At 40.9% G+C, this 19,306-nt stretch overlaps 1 long non-coding RNA gene across 1 annotated transcript; it reads left to right on the top strand.

Moving 5' to 3' along the window:
• Positions 1-1,011: 1,011 nt before the first annotated feature.
• LOC100692654 (uncharacterized) lies at positions 1,012-16,952 on the top strand. The gene is made up of 3 exons (XR_267200.4): positions 1,012-1,250; positions 13,735-13,797; positions 16,183-16,952. It is a non-coding gene; the product is annotated as an uncharacterized LOC100692654 (long non-coding RNA).
• Positions 16,953-19,306: the final 2,354 nt, after the last annotated feature.

Genomic DNA, 19,306 nt, shown 5'->3' with positions numbered 1-19,306 from the left:
TCCTGTTGTTAAAAATCACTCTGATGCAGGGTGTTGCTGTGTGTGAAAGTGAGCGCTACATGTTACAATTGTTTATTTGTCTCTGTTCAGCTTGATGGCAGCGTGTCACGTCTATTTCCTGGATCTGTCTGTGAGGGAGTGATTCATGTGGACAGCAGCACAGATTGCGCTGGTGGCTGGTGATTACTCAAAATAGCTCTGCCACATTGTGCAAGTTCCCGTGGGCGTGCACGCGTAGAAGAGCGCTTGCATGAATGCCCTTAAATGTTTGTCCCCGTGTCTGTGCGCTAGCGAAAAATGTCTGCTTGTATGTGTACATTCCTACCTTCTTGTGCATACAGTCTGGGATCTGGCGAGTTTCTCTCCACCCACCCATGGTGGGCCTCTCTCAGCCAGATGGATGGTCTCAGCCAGTGTCAGCGAGGTGACAGCTGGCTGGCCTGGCCTCTCCTGGCCAAGGATCTGGATTCTATCCTCTGACAGCTCCTGATGGGTGACGCGTCCACTGTCCCCCCCAAACCCACCCATGTGCTTGCTTCATGGAAACTCACGGTTTACTGGAGAAATCGGTGACGTCTCGCAGCATGCTTTAATGAAATGTAAATGATATGAGCCACACCCCGGTGAGACGACGCCTGAACTCTTAAGTGCTCTTAAGGAAGTAGCCACCCTACTGATGATTGACTAATTAGGGCTTTTTCAGCGGCAGTAAAACAAGTTTTACACAGGAAAAGAGTAATAGCTGTTCCACTCCAAACTGAAGTTAAGACAACAGGTCAGACTTCAGACTGCAAAGCAATAAGAACTTATGTACCGTGTCAAAAACCTCATTAGGTAAGCTGCGCACATCATCGCAAAATCTCATGAAAGTCATGATTTAGACTAATCCAGTGCTACTCTTTTCACTTCACACAACACCCGGCTCTCCCGCCTGCCTCTTCTGTTCTCTCACTCTCAGCCTTAAGTGGCCTCAGCCTCACAGTCCTCTCGTTTGAGAGGCTGGCAGCGTAAGCTGCAACGACCGGAGGAGTGCTGCTGTAACTGGGGAGGGTGTGCAGTATCTTTATAATGTGTGTGAGTGTGTGTGTCTGTGTGTGAGTCATTACTTTTAGCTTCCATGCGGCAGGCTGCAGGCTTCAGCAGGACAGAGATGGCTATGCTAAACCAAGCCTGTGTTAATGAGACAGCTCTGCAGGGATGAGAAGAACACACACAGAGCAAGTTTGAAGACGTCTTCTGGCCCCCCAAAGGTAATTCCCTTAAATGAAAAGCAGACTGCATGCGAGTCATTGTTGCGTCGAGGGGGCGAGGATGAATGGTGACGGGGTTGTATTTCAACACACCTCCCCACGCTCTTATTACGGGCCTGAGATGAGTGGAGGCAGAGGTACCTTGTTCAGACACTCCCTGCCGATGCTCTCCTTACCCAATTATCCTTGACTAGAATGACTTGTGTAACACTGGCTGTGTCATGCAGCTTTAGAATGGATTCTTTATCCTATCAAGGTCTTTTCATTTTTCAGATTAGGAGGCGCTCTTGCTTCCAACCAAGGACGCCAACAGGACTGAAGTACTCCACATCTGGGAGACATTAGGAACACATGGAAGAGGCTCATTTAAGGCTCTTGTTAGCTCACCTGGCGCTTTAAGTAGGACCATTAATATTGAGCTACTTAAAATATGAACAACCCTCTCTTCTCATGTCTGTTCGATGAGAAATCCTCAGTGTCCCTCAGTGTGCACCAGCATGTCAATTCCAGGCTTGCATCTCACTATCAAAGTGGCTCAAGCTGTGATTTGGAGCTAATGGGCTTTCCAGATGTTCTCCCTTGTATTTCATTGAATCCAACACCTCTACAGGCCACTGTCCAGCCATAAATCACAGGGTGCATGCTGCATGAGAAGAATGAGGGGATGTGGCTTGATGCATAAGTTACATGCTCGATTCATGAGCTCATTGCAAATATCTTCAGAACCCGAGCAGAACAATTAGCTGTTACCTTAACCCCAGAGGCCACAAAGTCTCTTAAAGGGCTTTGCTATCCCCTTTATAAGCTCTGAAGGCCCAGCTCAAAACCGCAGGGACAGCAGAGCTTTATATGAATGATTTGGTTTTATGTGGTATTCTTGGATGACAGTCCACCACGAGTCACTGTTCAGTGTTAGCAACAATTCACGGCTTTATTTGGTTCTGCAAGGGAGCTTCAGGTCCAAGCGTCTCCGATTGGTTGGGTTGAACAGATGTCTGATAAAATGTTCTTCTCCCAGCTATCCAGTGTAGATGTGCGGTGGTGGTTGTTATTAATCTCTGTAAAGCATCAGGCAATGTTTTCATTCCAACCGCTGAGCCAGAACAAGGTTCCAGCAGGAATTACATCCATATCAATATTCAAAATGTTGGCTGAATTGAGCATTTAATCGCAAACACTCATGCATCCATTGTCCAGATAATTAAATTATCTAATGGGTCATTTTTTTGTCCTCCGTAGCCAACGTATCCAATGAGAATCTCAACCCTGAGCTACTCTGAGGTTTTATTGCACAGACCCCTCGCTGATCCGAACTTTTCTGAATCCATACACAGAACAAATCACACAAATCTATGATGGTTATATTTCACTCTGAGTTTTCTCTCCAAGTGAGATTTGGTTACTGAGGCCTTTGGGAAATCATGCCATTTTAAATCTTTCTCCTTCCTGAAAGAATGTCACCTCCAACCCACTTTTTAAGCTTTTATAAATGGCCACTGGCACGTCTGAAGTCTTTTAATATGCAATCCATCTGTTTTTTGCCTCATATACGGGAAATGAGCCGATCCATAATCTGTACCTGCGCTGGCGAGGTCATCCGACGCGGTGACGAGAATGACTGATCTGGTGTTAAGGTTTATCTTTCTATGAGATTTTCGCTTGGCTTTGATAGCTGAGAGGAATGATTCAATCAATGGAAGAAAAAAAAGGTGGGCGAGGAAAGAGATGTTTGTTTCCACTGATCCACTTTTCACATGGTATTAGACATTTCCCTAATAGCTCCCCACCCATCATATGTAATGGTGTGTGAATGTCAAGTCTTGTTTAACTGAGTGAGCATTTTCACACCTATGTTTTAACCTCTGTACGGTGAAAGAACCTCTAAATCATATTGTTTTTTTATTATCAACTCTTACTAATAACAATCCTGTATATAAATTTCTTTTTGGCAAAACCTGCGATGATATAGTGATGTGTGAGCTCTATCTACTAAGCACTTAAGCTGTAATGAGTATCCAAAGCAGCTCCAGGTCTCCATAGTGACACCTTGAAGCTTGGCACTGTTGTCCCCAGAGAGCTGTGTGCCAATAATAAAGCCCAGAGCGGCTGCACTGACTGTCAAAAGATCATCCTGTTATTTATTCTGTACAAATTACTTGCATATGTTCACCACCGCCTTGCCCTCAAGGTTAAAGCTCTCATCCGAGCCCGAGGAGGGATGAGAGAGCACAGTTGGCAGAGTGATAGATCTACTCTCAGCTGCAGCCGCTAAATGTTATTTCTCGTTTCCCATCCACACCTAGAAGCAAAGTCCAGGCACCGGCATAAATGAGTTCCACAGATATCCCTGTGAAATGTTCGGCTCATTCTCGGCCTGTTTGCGATCACACCTTTAGATTCAGATTAAAGTCAGATCAGAAGTAACTCGAGAGAACACCTTCACACGGCAAACAATTACCGTCAATGTCATTTGCCTGAGTTGAGCTGCTCAGTGCGATAGGAAGTGGGGGAAGTGATGAACTCTGGTTTTTCAATATCAAAGGAGAGGTTTTGGTTATGGGGATCACTGTGTGTGATGAAGGAGGGGGTGGCTGATAAATTAGGAAACTAATTGGAGGAAGTAGTCCTGTGGTTCTACAAGGCAGCTGGAGATGGAAATCTGGATGCCATGTCACCACACTTGCACAGGTCAGGCTGCTTTGTGGTTGGTACAGACACTAGACAGACTAACATTAGGCCCTTCTCAGCAGAAGACAAAAGTTGCAACAGCCATTCACATTCATCACAGGCCTCATAAATGTCAGCAAAGGAACTGCTGCAGACATGGCATGCAAAGGTGAATATAAACAAAAATAGGTCATAACCTGGATTCCATTACAGTACATAGTGTGGCCTCCTGCCTCAGCTTCCATTCGGGCTCTGCTGTTGCTCCACTTGCGTAACGTTGGCTAAAATGGAGGATCTATTTGTAACAGCCTTTTAATATATTATGCAAAGGTCATATGTAGGAAATAAATCAAAATCTTAGCTTTGCTTTGGCACCAGTTCAGGTAACAAAGTCAGAGACACCTTTGAACAATAGCACAGACTCTGAACCAGCAATAGCAAACACACTTTTATTTCACTTCCGAGTTGTGTTCCAGGAAAATTTTATGGCATTTCAGGTCACTGGCACTGTTTGTTAGAGAACTTTTCATATTTAATAAAATATATTGATAGCAAAAGCCATTAATAAAAAAAAAAACGGAGCACATTCGTCTCTTAAAGTCTGGGCTGTTCCACTGGGAATAGTATATCCACGTGTTCCTTTCCTTGACATTCTCCCTCACTTTTTAACAAGCTGGCAGCGGCACGTAAAGCCCTCCTCGTCTAGAACAAGGTTAACGCAACTCTTCTGATCAAATTCTCAGAGGAATTCTCCTGATCCAAATGTAAATCAGACTGCAAGAAAAGTAAATTAAAAAGTAATCTTCATATCATGTATGGAGGCTTCAATTCCTAAAACCAGTCTGGATACAGACTAATCAGCTGTACTTGTTTTTATATGAGCCAGTTATCCTCTAAATGGATCCTAATTCATATTCCACTGTATCAGGTGTCAGAAAATCCTTACTTTTCTTTTGTTCTTTCATGTTTCAAAGCACATTTCCTCATTGTAACACGATTGCTTTCCTGACTAGGATGTAACGATTAAAATAAACACTTTGATGGGTTGCTTTTGTTTTGAAATATGGATCTATTACAAATGGGCTCCTGACAAATAAACACATGCCTGGCTTCCCTAGAGGCTCAGAGGGGCTCAGATGGAAAACAATGCCATAGCGATCATAAAAGAGAATAGAAAATCCTCTGCATGTCATGCGCTCTTACCATATCCATCAGCTTGAACGAGCTGTTTTAGAAAGGGCGGACAAAATATACATATCCCTGGATTTGACAAGGAATTATTCTAACCTCCACTGGAGAATAAATCCACCCTCTCCTAATCCTGTGGTAACTTGTAAACAGTCTGCTGCTCACATGACATGCCTCATACCCGCTGAAGTATTTTACAGATTCTTTCTTGTTTTGCAACATGTCATGCTTTGAAAATCTGTGTCCATATAATTTCATTGTAAAGTCAACAGATTGTGGTTTTAATCCCAACATTCCACAGCATTGTGGTGCTGTCTCCCTCTCTCTCTTAAGTGATGAAGGAGGAGATGGCACAGTAGTTATTTTATTAGTATCATGGATGGATGACCAAACAGGCCTACGTCTGTTTGAAGTGGCACTTGAAGCTTCTTGTTGGAAAGTCAATCAAATGAAGACAAACAAGGGAAAAATATGGAAAATGACCCAAAAAAGAGAATGGAACAAAGACATGAAAAATAGCCACAAGAGCAGCAAAACAATAATGCTGCTATTTATAAAATATAGTTCAGCATTGCCAAGAACTGGGGCTTACAATTTAAATTTTCTTACCCTTTTACTAATTTTACAAATATGCTCTTTGCTAAAACCTTGCCTCAGTCTGGGGACCCTGATTGAAATTTTTCTACCCGTCACTGGTCTCCTTTAGAAAAACATGTGTTTGGTGCTGTTTTAAGCGGTGATTGCATGCAGCTTGATGTCCAGAATCCATGACCCTGAGCATAGCTCTAGTCATTTGAATCAGAGCTTTTCACTGGAATCTGCTGCAGTCACAGAGGAGCTGGACTCAACTCACCTCTTCTTTTCCTTGGACTTAACTATAAGTATGTGCCAAGGGACAAATATGTTTTTTTCTTTTGCTGAAAACCCTAGATATGATTTTATTTTGTGCAAATTTAAAGTTGTGGTCAGAAGTTTACATTAACTCATCACGGGGATGAATGTCATAATAATTTTGAAGCTTTAAGTGATTCCATTAGACTTTTTTCTTTTTCCAGGGTGGAATAATTGTATAGCGTAGATTTTTAATGACTTAGGGCGATCATGGCTCAAGAGTTGGCAGTTCGTCTCGTAATCGGAAGGTTGCTGGTTCGAGCTCCGGCTCAGACAGTCTCAGTCGTTGTGTCCTTGGGGAAGACACTTCACCCGTTGCCTACAGGTGGTGATCAGAGGGTCCGGTGGCGCCAGTGTCCGGCAGCCTCGCCTCTGTCAGTGCGCCCCAGGGCAGCTGTGGCTACAATGTAGCTTGCCATCACCAGTGTGTGAATGGGTGGATGACTGAATGTAGTGTGAAGTGCTTTGAGGTCCTTAGGGACTAAGTAAAGCGCTATACAAATACAGGCCATTTACTTAAAATCTTCTCAAATCCAGACAGGATTCAATACACACCCACTAATAGCAGGTAAAATGTCCCTTAGCAAGTTGCACCTTGACCAGATGCTTTTGATAGCCGTGAAAAAACTTCTGGTATTATTCTGGCTGAATATTTGATCACTCTTTGATATTAGCCTGTTTTATGCATTCCAAAACGTGTTTTGAGTTTTGAGTGTTCGACATCATTGTCCAGTTGGAACACCCGACTTTTAGTTGTTGAAGAATTTGGAGATAGCTCCACTTCTTCATTATTCCATCCACTTTGTGGAGCGTACCAGTCCCACAGGCAGGGAATCAGACCCAGAGCATGATGGTACCACCACCATGTTTGACAGCTGATGTAGCATTCTCAGATTTGAAAGTCTCACTTTCACTCATCCAAAAAACCTTTTGTCATTGTAGCCATATAGCTTTATATTTGTTTCAATAGATCATAATATTTTTCTCCCGAAGACATTTGGCTCATCTATGTGGGCAGCAGGGAATTCTTTCTTGGTCAGCAACGTCTTAGTTCAGAGCAATGTCACTGATGGCATTGATGCTGGTGTTCCAGCAATTTCCAGTTCATGGCAGGCTTGAGCTTTGGGGTTCCTGGGTTTTTCCTGAACATCTGATTTCCTCTTGGTTTGGGTCTTCTTGGAAAAGTGGTGACCTATCTAAATAACCGAGTTCCTTCCTTTCCTATTGTTCTGATTATTGGTCAATTCAATGAATGCTATAAAATAAATTAGTTTTGTATTAAAGAAAGAAACTAGCAGTTGTAGTCAATCATGATCAATAATGAGAAGTTAATAGGCCTTGGCCTTGCCAAATTGAACGTTTTTGTAGATCCTCCAGCATCACTTATTAAAACATTTATATGGGGGTATGTATATATTTGAGTCTGTATGTATACTTTTGATCCAGTGTGGATTAGAGGAAATCCCCTCAAAAAATTCAAACCTGTGCACCCAGTTTGTGTTTTTTAATGTCATTAAAGGTGTATGCTATAAAATCATCCCACACTGGAAATAGAGCAGTTCAAATAAATCATTAAAAGCCCCAAATTACCATGAGATGTTTGCCCACGATGAACAGACGTAAACTCTGACCACTACTATACCTGTTTCCTTCAATTTTCTCTCTCTCTTTCTCTTTTTTATTTGTACTAAAAAATTGTGGACACCTACTGTTACAAAGCTATAGCTGTAAAGTGAAACCGTGCACCGTGCTTTTGGTTTATTCACACACTGGCTCACTGTAATCATTTTGCCTTCACCCTTTAGTAGACTGTAAATGCATTCATCTCTGTGACATAACACAGAAATCATGTCTGTCAAAAACAACAGCACGGTGTCACTTCAGGCATGCCCTTTTGCAGGAGTCCAAGGCTCAGATCAGCTGCATTGTATGCTTCTTCCTCAGTATATTGTACAGGCGTCATAGCACAGGCCCCTCTGCCCTCATAAACACATCCAGAAGGGAGTGATTATTTCTCAAGATGTGGAGATCGAGGACTTGCCAGTTCATGCCTCTTTATGAGTGTTTTGCCATGAAGGCTTATTCCGTCTCCCAACGCTTTTGTTCCTCTTGTTAGAAGAGATGCTTATCCCATTTACTCTGTGGGCCATGTGTCTCTTTCACCTTGAGCTACAGCAACTGAACCGACAGAAATGACACTGTGGGTTTCAGAGCTTGTGTCTCCCTCTAATGAAACGCACCATATCAAGTGTCCACTAATTAGTAACAGTATTGCAGGTCGTAAAACATGCCATCTCCTCTAATCAGCAGTGACACCATCGTGCCCACAGTCTCTCATGTTGCAACATCGGGAATGCATTTTCATCTCATGTGGTGCTTCTCAGCCATGTTCATGCATTTTTGAGGAGACCAATTTGTCCTCAGATTGTGAAATTTGAAGATGTAATAAATCAGAACATTTTAGCTGTGATATAATAAGTGGCTGAAGCGTGGGCTTTGGAGAATGATTAAAAAATGTGCTCAGTCACAAGAACGATTTTTCTTCTTTTTTCTTTTCTTGGAGGAGAACGCTGACTAAATTCCAAGAAGCAAGTTTGTCATTATCACACTAAGATAAGGCTTGATGAAATGTCTTACTTCATTTTCTCCTTTTCATATCTAGATTTAATGATAAAATCTAATTGTTCTGATGCTTTCTACCCAGCTCAAATAAAATGTATTATGTTTTATGATGCATTTTTCCCTCCATACGCACACCTCTGATTTAAATTATATTCTAGTGGGGAAAACGAGAATTTGCACAGCTGCAATTCCACGACAACTCCATCTGCTGATGAAGATCTTGTATGATTTAGATCTCCAGAACTGCTCCAAAAAATACCTTGTGGTGATTATTTTCTGGGGGGAAAAAGAGGAAATATGTTGTGATAATAATAGAATGATTTCATAAACAGGAGGCAAAAAAATGTAAAAGAAGTCCAAATTATGATGTCTGTTTATTTTATTTTGTACATCAGTGTGACTTGCTTTACTGTAATATAGTCTCTGTGGTGTGTGCAATGCAATCTGTGCTCTCTGGAGTCAATGAGACTGAATAATGAAATCATCCCTACTCCTCAAAGACCTACTCATCTCCCTAAATACCTGTCATTTTAATTATAATACTAGTGACTCTTTTGCCAGACCTATATGAGCAGAATCAGTCACACACAATTGGACTTGGCAAATGTTTATTGTGCCAAATACTAAATGGGACCCCGGGGATATTATGTTTCATATCACTTTGTCTGCTGGTAGTCAAGTGACATTTTTAACTGATCTTACTTGTCATGCTAGGCTAGGCACAGTGACAGAAAAAAAGACCATTAAAAAATAAAATATCTACAGAAGTCATCAGTTAAAATCTGCAGACAAACTATACATAATGGCGAAAAAAGGAAAAGTTAGATGACAGAAATGTGAGAAGTTTATTTAGCAGCATGCTGTTTGACTCTTGGCCGTACGACAGAGCTTTTATTATTCTGCTGCGTCCCAGTACTCCTCAAACGAACCCACTTAATTAAATCCTCGAATGAAAATGTGTTTGTGAAAAGAAAAGAGATATTCCATGCAGAAAACCCTTCTGCAGACAATTCATGGCCCTTTGTTTTCCCAACGAGGGCTTCTCTCACTCCAACCCAGATTGTGTCTGTGTTTGTTGGCTTATAAGTCGGTGGATTTATTTCCAGCTGACTTTTATTTTTTCCTCCTTCTACTTTTCAGAATCTCACTAGACTGTGGTGTATTTTTAAATCGCTGCGAGCTGACAGTCATAGACCCAATTTAATACGAGCGATTAAAATATGCAAGACACCCAGTATTCTGCACATGACAATGTGCTGGGATTTTACTGGACTAATAAGGCATTTTTTTCAGGTCAGGAGATGTTTTCTTGGAAAGACAGTCTTGATTTGTTGGCAGCTCTCAGCACCTCTGGTGACTCATATTTTGAGGATGGTTGGTTTTGAGTGCTGTGATGCTGAAATTAGTCATTTTACCTCTGATAATGTTTTTCTGAGATTGTTTGGGATGAAACGATAAAAAGTGTTTGATCGTTATCCGTTTTAACACCAATATTTTGCAGGACACCTGCTGAATAATAATATATCTGATTTCTTTTGAACATTACTTTATCTGTTTCAGTTTGAAATTAGATTACACAAGTATGCTTAAGAGACAGCTCTCAAATTCCAGTATATGTTTTTGTCTGGTGTAAGTTATCTAGTTCTAAAAATACGATATTGTGTAAAAGTCTTGAGCAACCCCTCATTTAAAAAAAATATTTTGCTAGAAAATGGGAAGCAGGTGCAGTGTTTCACTGAAATGTGGACAAACATACATGGAAATACAGTATTTAAGGCAAAAGTTTGCACAATTCTAAAGTCAATATTTGGTATGACCAGCTTTATTCTTCAACACAGCCCGAACTCTCTTAGGCAAGCTTTCTTGTCATTTCTTTAAATAGCCTTCAGAAATAGTTCTCTTGGCTTTTTGAAGGGCATTTCAAAGCTTTACTTTGAATGCTGGCTGCCTTGTGTTAGATTTTCTTTCAAGATGACCCCACACTACTTCAACAACAATAATAATAACAGTGTTTGGTCCAGGCTCTGATAGTGTTCTATTGTGTGTTTTTCGATCCAGGTATGCTTTTCCTGCATTTGAAGTGTGTTTGGGATCATTGTCATGCTGGAAAATGAAGTTGTTGCCAATGAGACCCTTTCCAGGTGGTGTTGCAGGGTGGATCAAAATGTGATGCTACTTCTCTGTGTTCATAATACCATTAATTTTGACAAGGTCCCCAACTCTGGTTGAAATCCAGTCCCAAACCATGACTGTAAGCACTCAATGTTGTACCTCTCTCCTGACCTCAAAAGATTCTCCCTCCATAAGAACTGTTGTGACTGATTTTCTGTCCAGTTCTTCTGTAATTTGGCATACCTCAGCATCCCTTCTACTGAGATCATGTCTAATGAGTCCTCAGCAAACAGTAGATGGATGGGCTGAAGAACTGAAATAGTCCAGGTCCTGTATGACAACTTTGATATAGATGTTTTATTTTTAGGCATCCAAATTGTCTTTTTCTCCTCTGTATGTTTAGCTTCCTCTGATTTTATGAGGACACATTGCACACCATGTTGAGATATGCAAAGTTTTTAGCTAATAGCTCTTTGGGAATCATGATACTGGTGCAAAAGTACTATCCTTCTTAAACTGTGTAATCTTTGGCATTTTTAGAAGCAAAATATAAAGAAATTCAGGGTGGCTCAAGACTTTTGCACAGTAATGTACACCCACCAAGAAAAGAAAGTGTGGTGCTAGCTAAAATTACATCTAACCTCAGGGGGATACAATTAAATGTTACATCCTGTCACGCTGTCATCAGCACAGGCCTCTTGTCATGGGTAGATATATGCTTCCTTCTGCACTGTGCTATGGTTGGCTGGTGTAGTTTGATAGCAGGAAGAGAAAGTCTACATTAAACCACTAGCAACAAGGTTTGTGGATTTCTTTTATTTGTTTGGTTGTTTTCTTTTGCTGGTTTATGCATGTAAATCTTGATCAAATCTTGCACAGCTTAATAACTGAGAAACTCACACCACATTCATCTGTAGATGTATAAATAGCACCACAGGCAAGAAGAAAAATATGTATCTTTTGGATGCCATCAAATGCTAATACAGGTTGTTACAATTTGTTAAAGCTATTCCTCCTGTGTTATAACAGTGGAGATTTGTTCCAAACCACAGATTGAATCATGAATAATGCGGCTTTTTTGTGTGCGGATGGTTCATGGTAAGAGATATTTTTGGCGCAGGGAGTCCATGGCAGTTCGTGTTGTGGAGGGAACATGCATGATCTGATTGACTTGACTGGGAATCAGAGACCAAGAGTGCATTAGCAATAGAGACATGGCGCCAAAGGAAACACCTTTAACATGAATTGCATGTTTCAGCCGTTGCAGCTTTATAGTCACTTTTAATCTAAGCTCTGCTAGAAAAAAGGAAACAAAGCATTGTGTCTTGTGAAATTCAGTAAATTGAATGATACATGTTTTTCTGGGGAAATTTATGTGGTGAAATAATAAGATGATGGGTAATTTGTCTTTTTTTTTTTTTAAATTTTATCCTGCACATTTAGATTTGCCTTCAGAGGCCAAATACCTTCTGTTAGGTGGAGCCCACTGGAGCGGAGAGCAGGAATGTGGAGAGGGATGGTAGCTCTAAAGTGTGTTTACTGTAATGAGAAGCAGACAGAAGGAACTCTGAGCTGCTATTGTTGTGCACAGGTTTGCTTTGGATTCCCGTCTCACCCTTAGGCTACAAAGCCATGAATATTTAAATAGGAAAGGGACTTCCTCTAAGCATCAATCAAAACCCCATCTATTCAATTACTGGCTTCAGATCTGAGATGCTCAACCAACAGCAGCTTCTGATGAGAAGAAATTTTGCCCGTGGCAATGCCCGTGAATATTCCAACCATGTGGACAATCAGTCAATTAAAAACAGCCCCTCAATGGCTGGCAGACTTTCAAGAGTGAAAAGTTACTGGATGTTTATTCAGTGGCACTGAGGTTGGAAGAAAGTGAATAAGGATCAGAATACAGAGGAATAATCCCAATAAGGAAATATAATCCCTGTTGTCTTGCGGAAAAAAAACTGTAGGCGGTATGAAAAATCTAATTCAATATTTTTTCATGAACTGTGTTGAATAGGCTCAAATTCAAAGGCACTTTGTCTCCAAACACATCTCAGCCATGATAAATACCGAGGGCTAGCAGTGTTTCTTTTTTATTCGAAAAGTTCAACTGAAACTGTTTTCATGCGTGCGTGTGTGGGTGTGTGTGTGGATACAGAGAAAGGAGATGAAATCAGATACACAAATAATAATGTAAAAAAAGAAATGATGATAGTGATGAGAAAGGAAAACAACAGCTTTGGACACCTGTTCAAAGGCGTTCTGTCAGGCCTCCACCATGAGAAAAAGATGAGTCACGCTGGCAGAGGATCAGTTGGTCGGAGGTGTGTCATTTATAGCGGCCCGACATCTCTGTCAGTGAGCGATTGCACAATGCTCTCACAATCTTTTTTAACCACAACAACAACTGGCTCTGCCTGCTGAGAAGCTGTGCTTGACACAAACCTATCCTCTGTTAACAAGAGCCAGGCACATCAGCCAGAGTGCTGTTCTTGGCAGTCAGCGCCGGTCGTCTATGAAAGACAGATCGTGCAGCGAGAGGCCAGAGGACTGGGATTTTTACAGCAACCACGGCAGTGCTTGGTTAACATCATGTTTACTTTGTGTATTATCTTTAGAAATTCTTACTTCCTCATCTTTATTCATACTAATTGGGTTAATCAAGGATCACAGCGTTGTATCCTGTAACAAATGGCTGTTTTGGTTTTATAAGCATGAGAACGCCAGACTTTGCCAACACAGCAGTGGGACCAATGACCAGAGGAACATTGCACATAGTTAAACATCTTGGGAATACGCCTGCCCGCTTTGTTGTCAAGAGCTAAATAGAAGGATCAATGCCAGCTATATGTAAAGCAAAAGAAATTAGATATTAATCCTAACATAGCATAAAAAGTCATAACGAGGTTAAAAGCTGGCCTAGGTAGCTAGCTGCAGAACTAATATATCAATGCTAAGCTCATTAATCATCATATCTTTTCTTATTGTTTCTTACTATCTCCAGGCTTTCAGTCGGTCTCTTCTAAGCAAGAAGGCAAATACTGAAGAGCTTCTGATGTTTTGCAAAGTAAGTAAATACATTTACAGTATAATCGGCTACACTTTGCTTTGAAATTCTGCAGTTTCTTCACTGGTTATTTTCCCACGTATGGGAATGAGCGTATTCATTATCAGACATTACACTGACTTCGTTGCAGGGTAATATTTTCACTTTCATGTGATATTAATTGAAATGTTATGCAGAAACCCACTAAAAAGATGATGGCAAAAGATTGTCAGAGTTGAAAAGAATCTGCAACGCATTAAGAGCCTCGCTCCGAGGAGCAGATGAAAGGCGCTGCCCTTATATTAAAAGAACTGGTGGGGAGGTGAAGGATTCTCCTCAGGAGAAATCAGAAACACTCTTTTCCCACTGGCTCACTGACAGTAACTCACCAGGCTGTCAATCCATTTTAATCAAATTACTGTGATGTTTCAAACGGTCTATTTGAAAAGTGGAATGACATAAGGAGATTGCTAAACTCTCATTATGGAGGCTGTTTCCAATCAGATCTGCACAATATTTCATTGTCTTTGGAGCTTTGCTTTTAAGGGCTGTGAGTATGAGAAGAGATGAGCGCAGAGACGAATCGAGCTCAGCGAGATCTTTGGCAATATCATCCAATCCCAGATGTGAGAGGAGGGAGCGATGGTAAACATGGCACAAATTATATGGAGCAGTAAATTATTTATGAATTGAAAGAAGGAACATGTTTGTTTTCTTTAGCACATATGAATGACAACCGCAGCGTGTTCATGTGTGAACTGTGGGTCAAACTCCAGGGATGATCCATGTGGTTTTGCAACAGTCATATCTTTGAGGTGTTTCGCCAGATGATTCGGCTTGAGTTATGTTGAGTAGGATAATATGGAATCAAACAATCTAACTCTAAAATAATACGTGAGTGTGTTCCAGGCAGCACACATTAATATGAGAGTCCGGGAGTAAAGTGAGCTTGGAAAACATGCCGTGGGTTTTGTTATAAGCGATGAAAAGCAGATCGTCCCAAAAAGTATCAGCTAAGTAGCTGATAATGTCATTTATCCCAAAGGTGGGACGTGGTTAACAGGCACTTACCAACAAAGCGTGGAAAAAGAGAGATCATCCCTTGTTAAGCTGTGCGGTGAAAACCTTCCTAACATGTACACCATATGTTTTTTTGCCCCTCTTGAGCGTCATAAACGTGTTGCAGGCTGCGCAGGCACAGCGTCCTGACAGTGAATCACAGAACTCCCTCAGCTCACCTAAATCTTGGCTCCACTCAACACCTCAGCACAAACGGAACTGTTTATGTTGCAAACAGGCTTGAAAAAGCACACGTGTAATGGTGCATTTAGACAAGGGATTTACGACCAGGACGTCAGCAATATTCCAGATCCGCCCAGCGCAGGTTGAAGACAGTCTGTGCCAGATATTTCCATCTAAGTCACCAACAAAGGCTTCTTTGCTATGACAATGAAGCTTTTGTAGATATATCAGCCTGAGCTGCTCACCACTGTCCTCGCCCTCTGAGGCAAACAAGACCGGCCTGTGCTTCCAAAGCATGCTGAGGTGCAGGAAATGGTCAGTCCTAACTGGGGTTGTAAACTGAAGAAATGAAAGCACTGGGTGTTGCTCGCATGCCTTGTTAATGAGTTTATGAAGGTTTCACAAGTTTTAGCTAACAGTGTAATTCATCATTCATATCTTTATTTATTTAGGGAAAATAAGGCCAATGTTTGGGCAAACTTGATAGTTTATTGGAAAGTTTAGTGACAGGACTTGTAAACAATTGCACATGTAGAGTTTATGGATTAACAGAGAGTAAGCAACTAATAAAAAATGTTTTATCTAATCAACAAAAACATTCTATTACATTTAAGCCTCTTTAAGTTGCTCCCTTATACACAGCAGGTAGCTCAGCATGTTTAAACTGGGAGGTTTTTACGCCGGTGCCCTTCCTGACACAAACCCCAAAGGGATTTGACTCTCCTTCCAGAAACAAACTGGTGATCTTTCGCCTGCTAGGCAAATGTGTAAACCACTACACTATGGTCTATTATAAGTAAAGAGCTTAAAATAAAGTGGGCCTTTTGCTAAAAGGACTATAAAACCTAAGAGACCTTTGATAAAAGATTCCATCCTGAAACGTGTTTATTGTTGAGTAATTAAGTATTAAAATGTTTATGAAGCAATTAGTCAAGCATTTTTTATAAATGTCTCATAAAGAGTGAAAGAAAATTACAAAATTAAAAATACATGACCTATTAGGTTGATTAGAACATAAATTACTATTTTGTATATTCAGAGACATACCGACTTATAGCTTTATTCTTTAGACTGTATATTACATTTTTAACAGCCTTATTCAGGATTTTTTTTGTTTTTCTGGTCTGTATGTAAAAGTTTACTGACCAATATTGATGTGTTAAGTTCACCAGGTGGAGTATCTGTCTGTCTGTCTTTGGGATATGCCAAAAGATGACAACGACCGTGGAGCAGAAGAGCGTTTGACTTTCACCAGCGAGCCCCTCTGTTTGACATCATGTTTTCTTAATGAGAGCCAGCTGCCCCCCAACATCAGCATTCTCCTTCATACCAGCATGAAAAAACATGAAAGTTAGAACTTTAAACATGTCCAGATTCCTTTGTACGCCACGGGCAGTATTAGCCTGCTCGTCAGCATTACAATCAATGGTGCCTGTGATCATCAAGGGTGGAAATGAGCGCTTAGCCTTGGAGCACACGCACAGGATGAAATACTGCACATTCATTATGTAAACAATCTGGTTTGCTGAGCCATGTGCAAGGTTTTTTCCCGGTGTACTGACACCGACATCTTCATAGACAATAAAAATGAAATAAAATAACAAAATAAATAAATAAATTTCCAGGTGCTAATTAATATGCTGCACCCTGTTCTCAGAGGTTTAAAAGCTTTTGCTTCTATGGCCAGTCACTGCAGATATAATTTGTTCCATTAAAATCTGTTTCATGCTCCCTTTTCAGTCTCATGCTGCTTTTATGACTTACTCAGGGGGGAAAAAATTAATAGAAATGGTGACAAATATGTCAATGCTACTATCACAAAGAGTTGGCCACTGATAGCTGCTAACTCTTTGTGGCATCAGCAAGGTGCTGGAAACTTTCGGCCGTTAACTTTTTAACAGGCGATCGTGGCTCAAGAGTTGGCAGTTCGTCTTGTCAATCGGAAGGTTGCCGGTTCGAGCCCCAGCTCGGACAGTCTCGGTCGTTGTGTCCTTGGGCAAGACACTTCACCCATTCCCTACTGGTGGTGGTCAGGGGGCCCGGTGGCGCCAGTGTCCGCCAGCCTCACCTCTGTCAGTGCACCCCAGGGCAGCTGTGGCTACAATGTAGCTTGCTGTCACCTGTGTGTGAATGGGTGGATGACTAAATGTGTAAAGCGCTTTAGGGTCCTTAGGGACTAAGTAAAGCACTATACAAATACAGGCCATTTACTTTCCTTTGAAGTCTTAGTCCATATTGACATGACAGCATCACACAGTTGCTGTACATTTTTTTGGCAGCAGATGATGCAGAGCTCCTGCTAGAACTTTCATATGGAGACTTTGGAGGTACAGTGAACTCGTTATCATGTTCAGGAAATCAGTTTGAGTTTATTTGAACTTTGTGATGCCACACGATGTGTAATTTTACTAGAAGCAGCGGTCTTTAAGGGGTCCACATGGTCAGTACCAATACTCAGGTAGGCTGTGATGTTGGAAAGGGGCCCAGAGTGTTGCAAGAAAATATCCCCACACTACCGCCACCACCACGAGCTTGATCCATTGATGCTAGGCAGGATGAACTCATGCTTTGACAGCAGAAATTGAGACTCACTGGGCCTGGCAATGTTTTTCCGGTCTTCCATTGTCCAATGTTGGTGAGCCTGTGCAAATTCTAGAGACAATGTACTGTTCTCAGCTAACAGGGCTGGCACCTGGTGCGGTCTCCAGGTGCTGAGGCCCATCTGCCTTGATGTTAGACATGTTGTGCATTCAGAGATGCTTTTCTGTATACCTTGCTTTCAATGAGTGGTTATTTGACTTACTGTTGCCTTTCTATACACTCAAAGCAGTCTGGACATTCTTCTTTGACCTCTGTCACCAACAAGGTCTTTCCACCTGCAGCTCACTGGACATTTTCGGTAAACCTTAAAGATGGTTTTGTGGGAAAATCCCACCAGATCAGCAGTTTCTGAAATACTCCGGTAAGCCCATGTGGCACCAACAACCATAACATGTTCAAAGTCCCTTAAATCACCTTTCTTCCCCATTCTGATATTTGCTTTGAACTTGAGCAGGTCATCTTGACCATGTCTACATGCCAACATTCATGGAATTGCTGGCATGCGACTGGCTGATTAGATAGTTGCATTAACAAGCAGTTGAACAGGTGTCCCTAATCAAGTGGCCAGTGAATCTATCTTGATGTATATTGAATGAGATTTTTTCGAAGAAGAAATATTTCCTTAGCTGGAATAAATGCAGTTTTCCTTGAAGAAGATGTCTGCATGGCATATGTTGCTCCAAACCTGTATCAATGGTGGTTCACAGATGTGCAAGTTACTCATGCTGTGTTCACTAATGCACCCCATACCATCACAAATTCTAGCTTTTGAAATGTGTGCTGATAACAACCTGGGTGGTGTCTTTTGTCATTTGCTTTAAAAACATGGTGTCCATGGTTTCTTAAAAGAGAGAAAAAAAAGAAGAGAGGATGGTTTTTGCATAGAAAAGTTCTGACTTCTATTTGTGGATGTGGTGAAAACTATGTTCACATGACAGATGTGTCTCTGAGGCCATGCAGTGATTTACAGTGATAGAACTGGGTTTCTTTTTATACCAAAGCACCATCTGAGAGTTTAAAGAGTATTGCTGTTCAGATTTGTTTCTTGCACTCAGGGAATTCTCGATTCTCGGAATCTTTTAATCATACCATGCACCTTGAATGAGAAATCTTCACTTTTACCTTGGCAATCATTATTTTTAATTGCTGAATCACATAGGCTTGCCAACTTGTGAACCCCATCTTTGTTTCTGAAAACCTCTTGCTCCCTGGGACTCTTTTTTTTATATATCAGGTTTATTTGCTAATTAACCTTATTAGCCGTGAGATGTTCCACCGGGATTTTGTTTTGTGTCTTTTTTACTATTTTGAAATGTATTTCATTAAAAACCTAAAACTTAAACTAAAAATAATGACTTTTAAAGAGAAGTAAATACATTTAAAAATATTTGTTTCAACAGCTGATATTTTATCTTTGCGTTATTTTCATTTCATTCACCTTTTCTTTACATTTTACTTAGCTTTTCAATATTTTAGAGGAAAAAAAACTTTTGCAAGAATGTGGTTTTATGTTTTCTAAAACAAGGTAAATGAAATGTGTTGATTTTAATGTGTGAACCACCCCCTCAAAACATATTTTTACTGCTCTTGTGTTCTGTCACCCGAGTTTATTTTGAGATATTGAAGACACACAGGCACTGAAGCGCCGTGTTTAGACTACAAGTGATGTCTGTCATAATTTCTTCTT

This window comes from Oreochromis niloticus, linkage group LG16 (assembly GCF_001858045.2).
Source record: "Oreochromis niloticus isolate F11D_XX linkage group LG16, O_niloticus_UMD_NMBU, whole genome shotgun sequence".
NCBI lineage: Eukaryota > Metazoa > Chordata > Actinopteri > Cichliformes > Cichlidae > Oreochromis > Oreochromis niloticus.
Note: the sequence above shows the minus strand (reverse complement) of the source record. Positions and strands in the feature narration are given on the sequence as shown.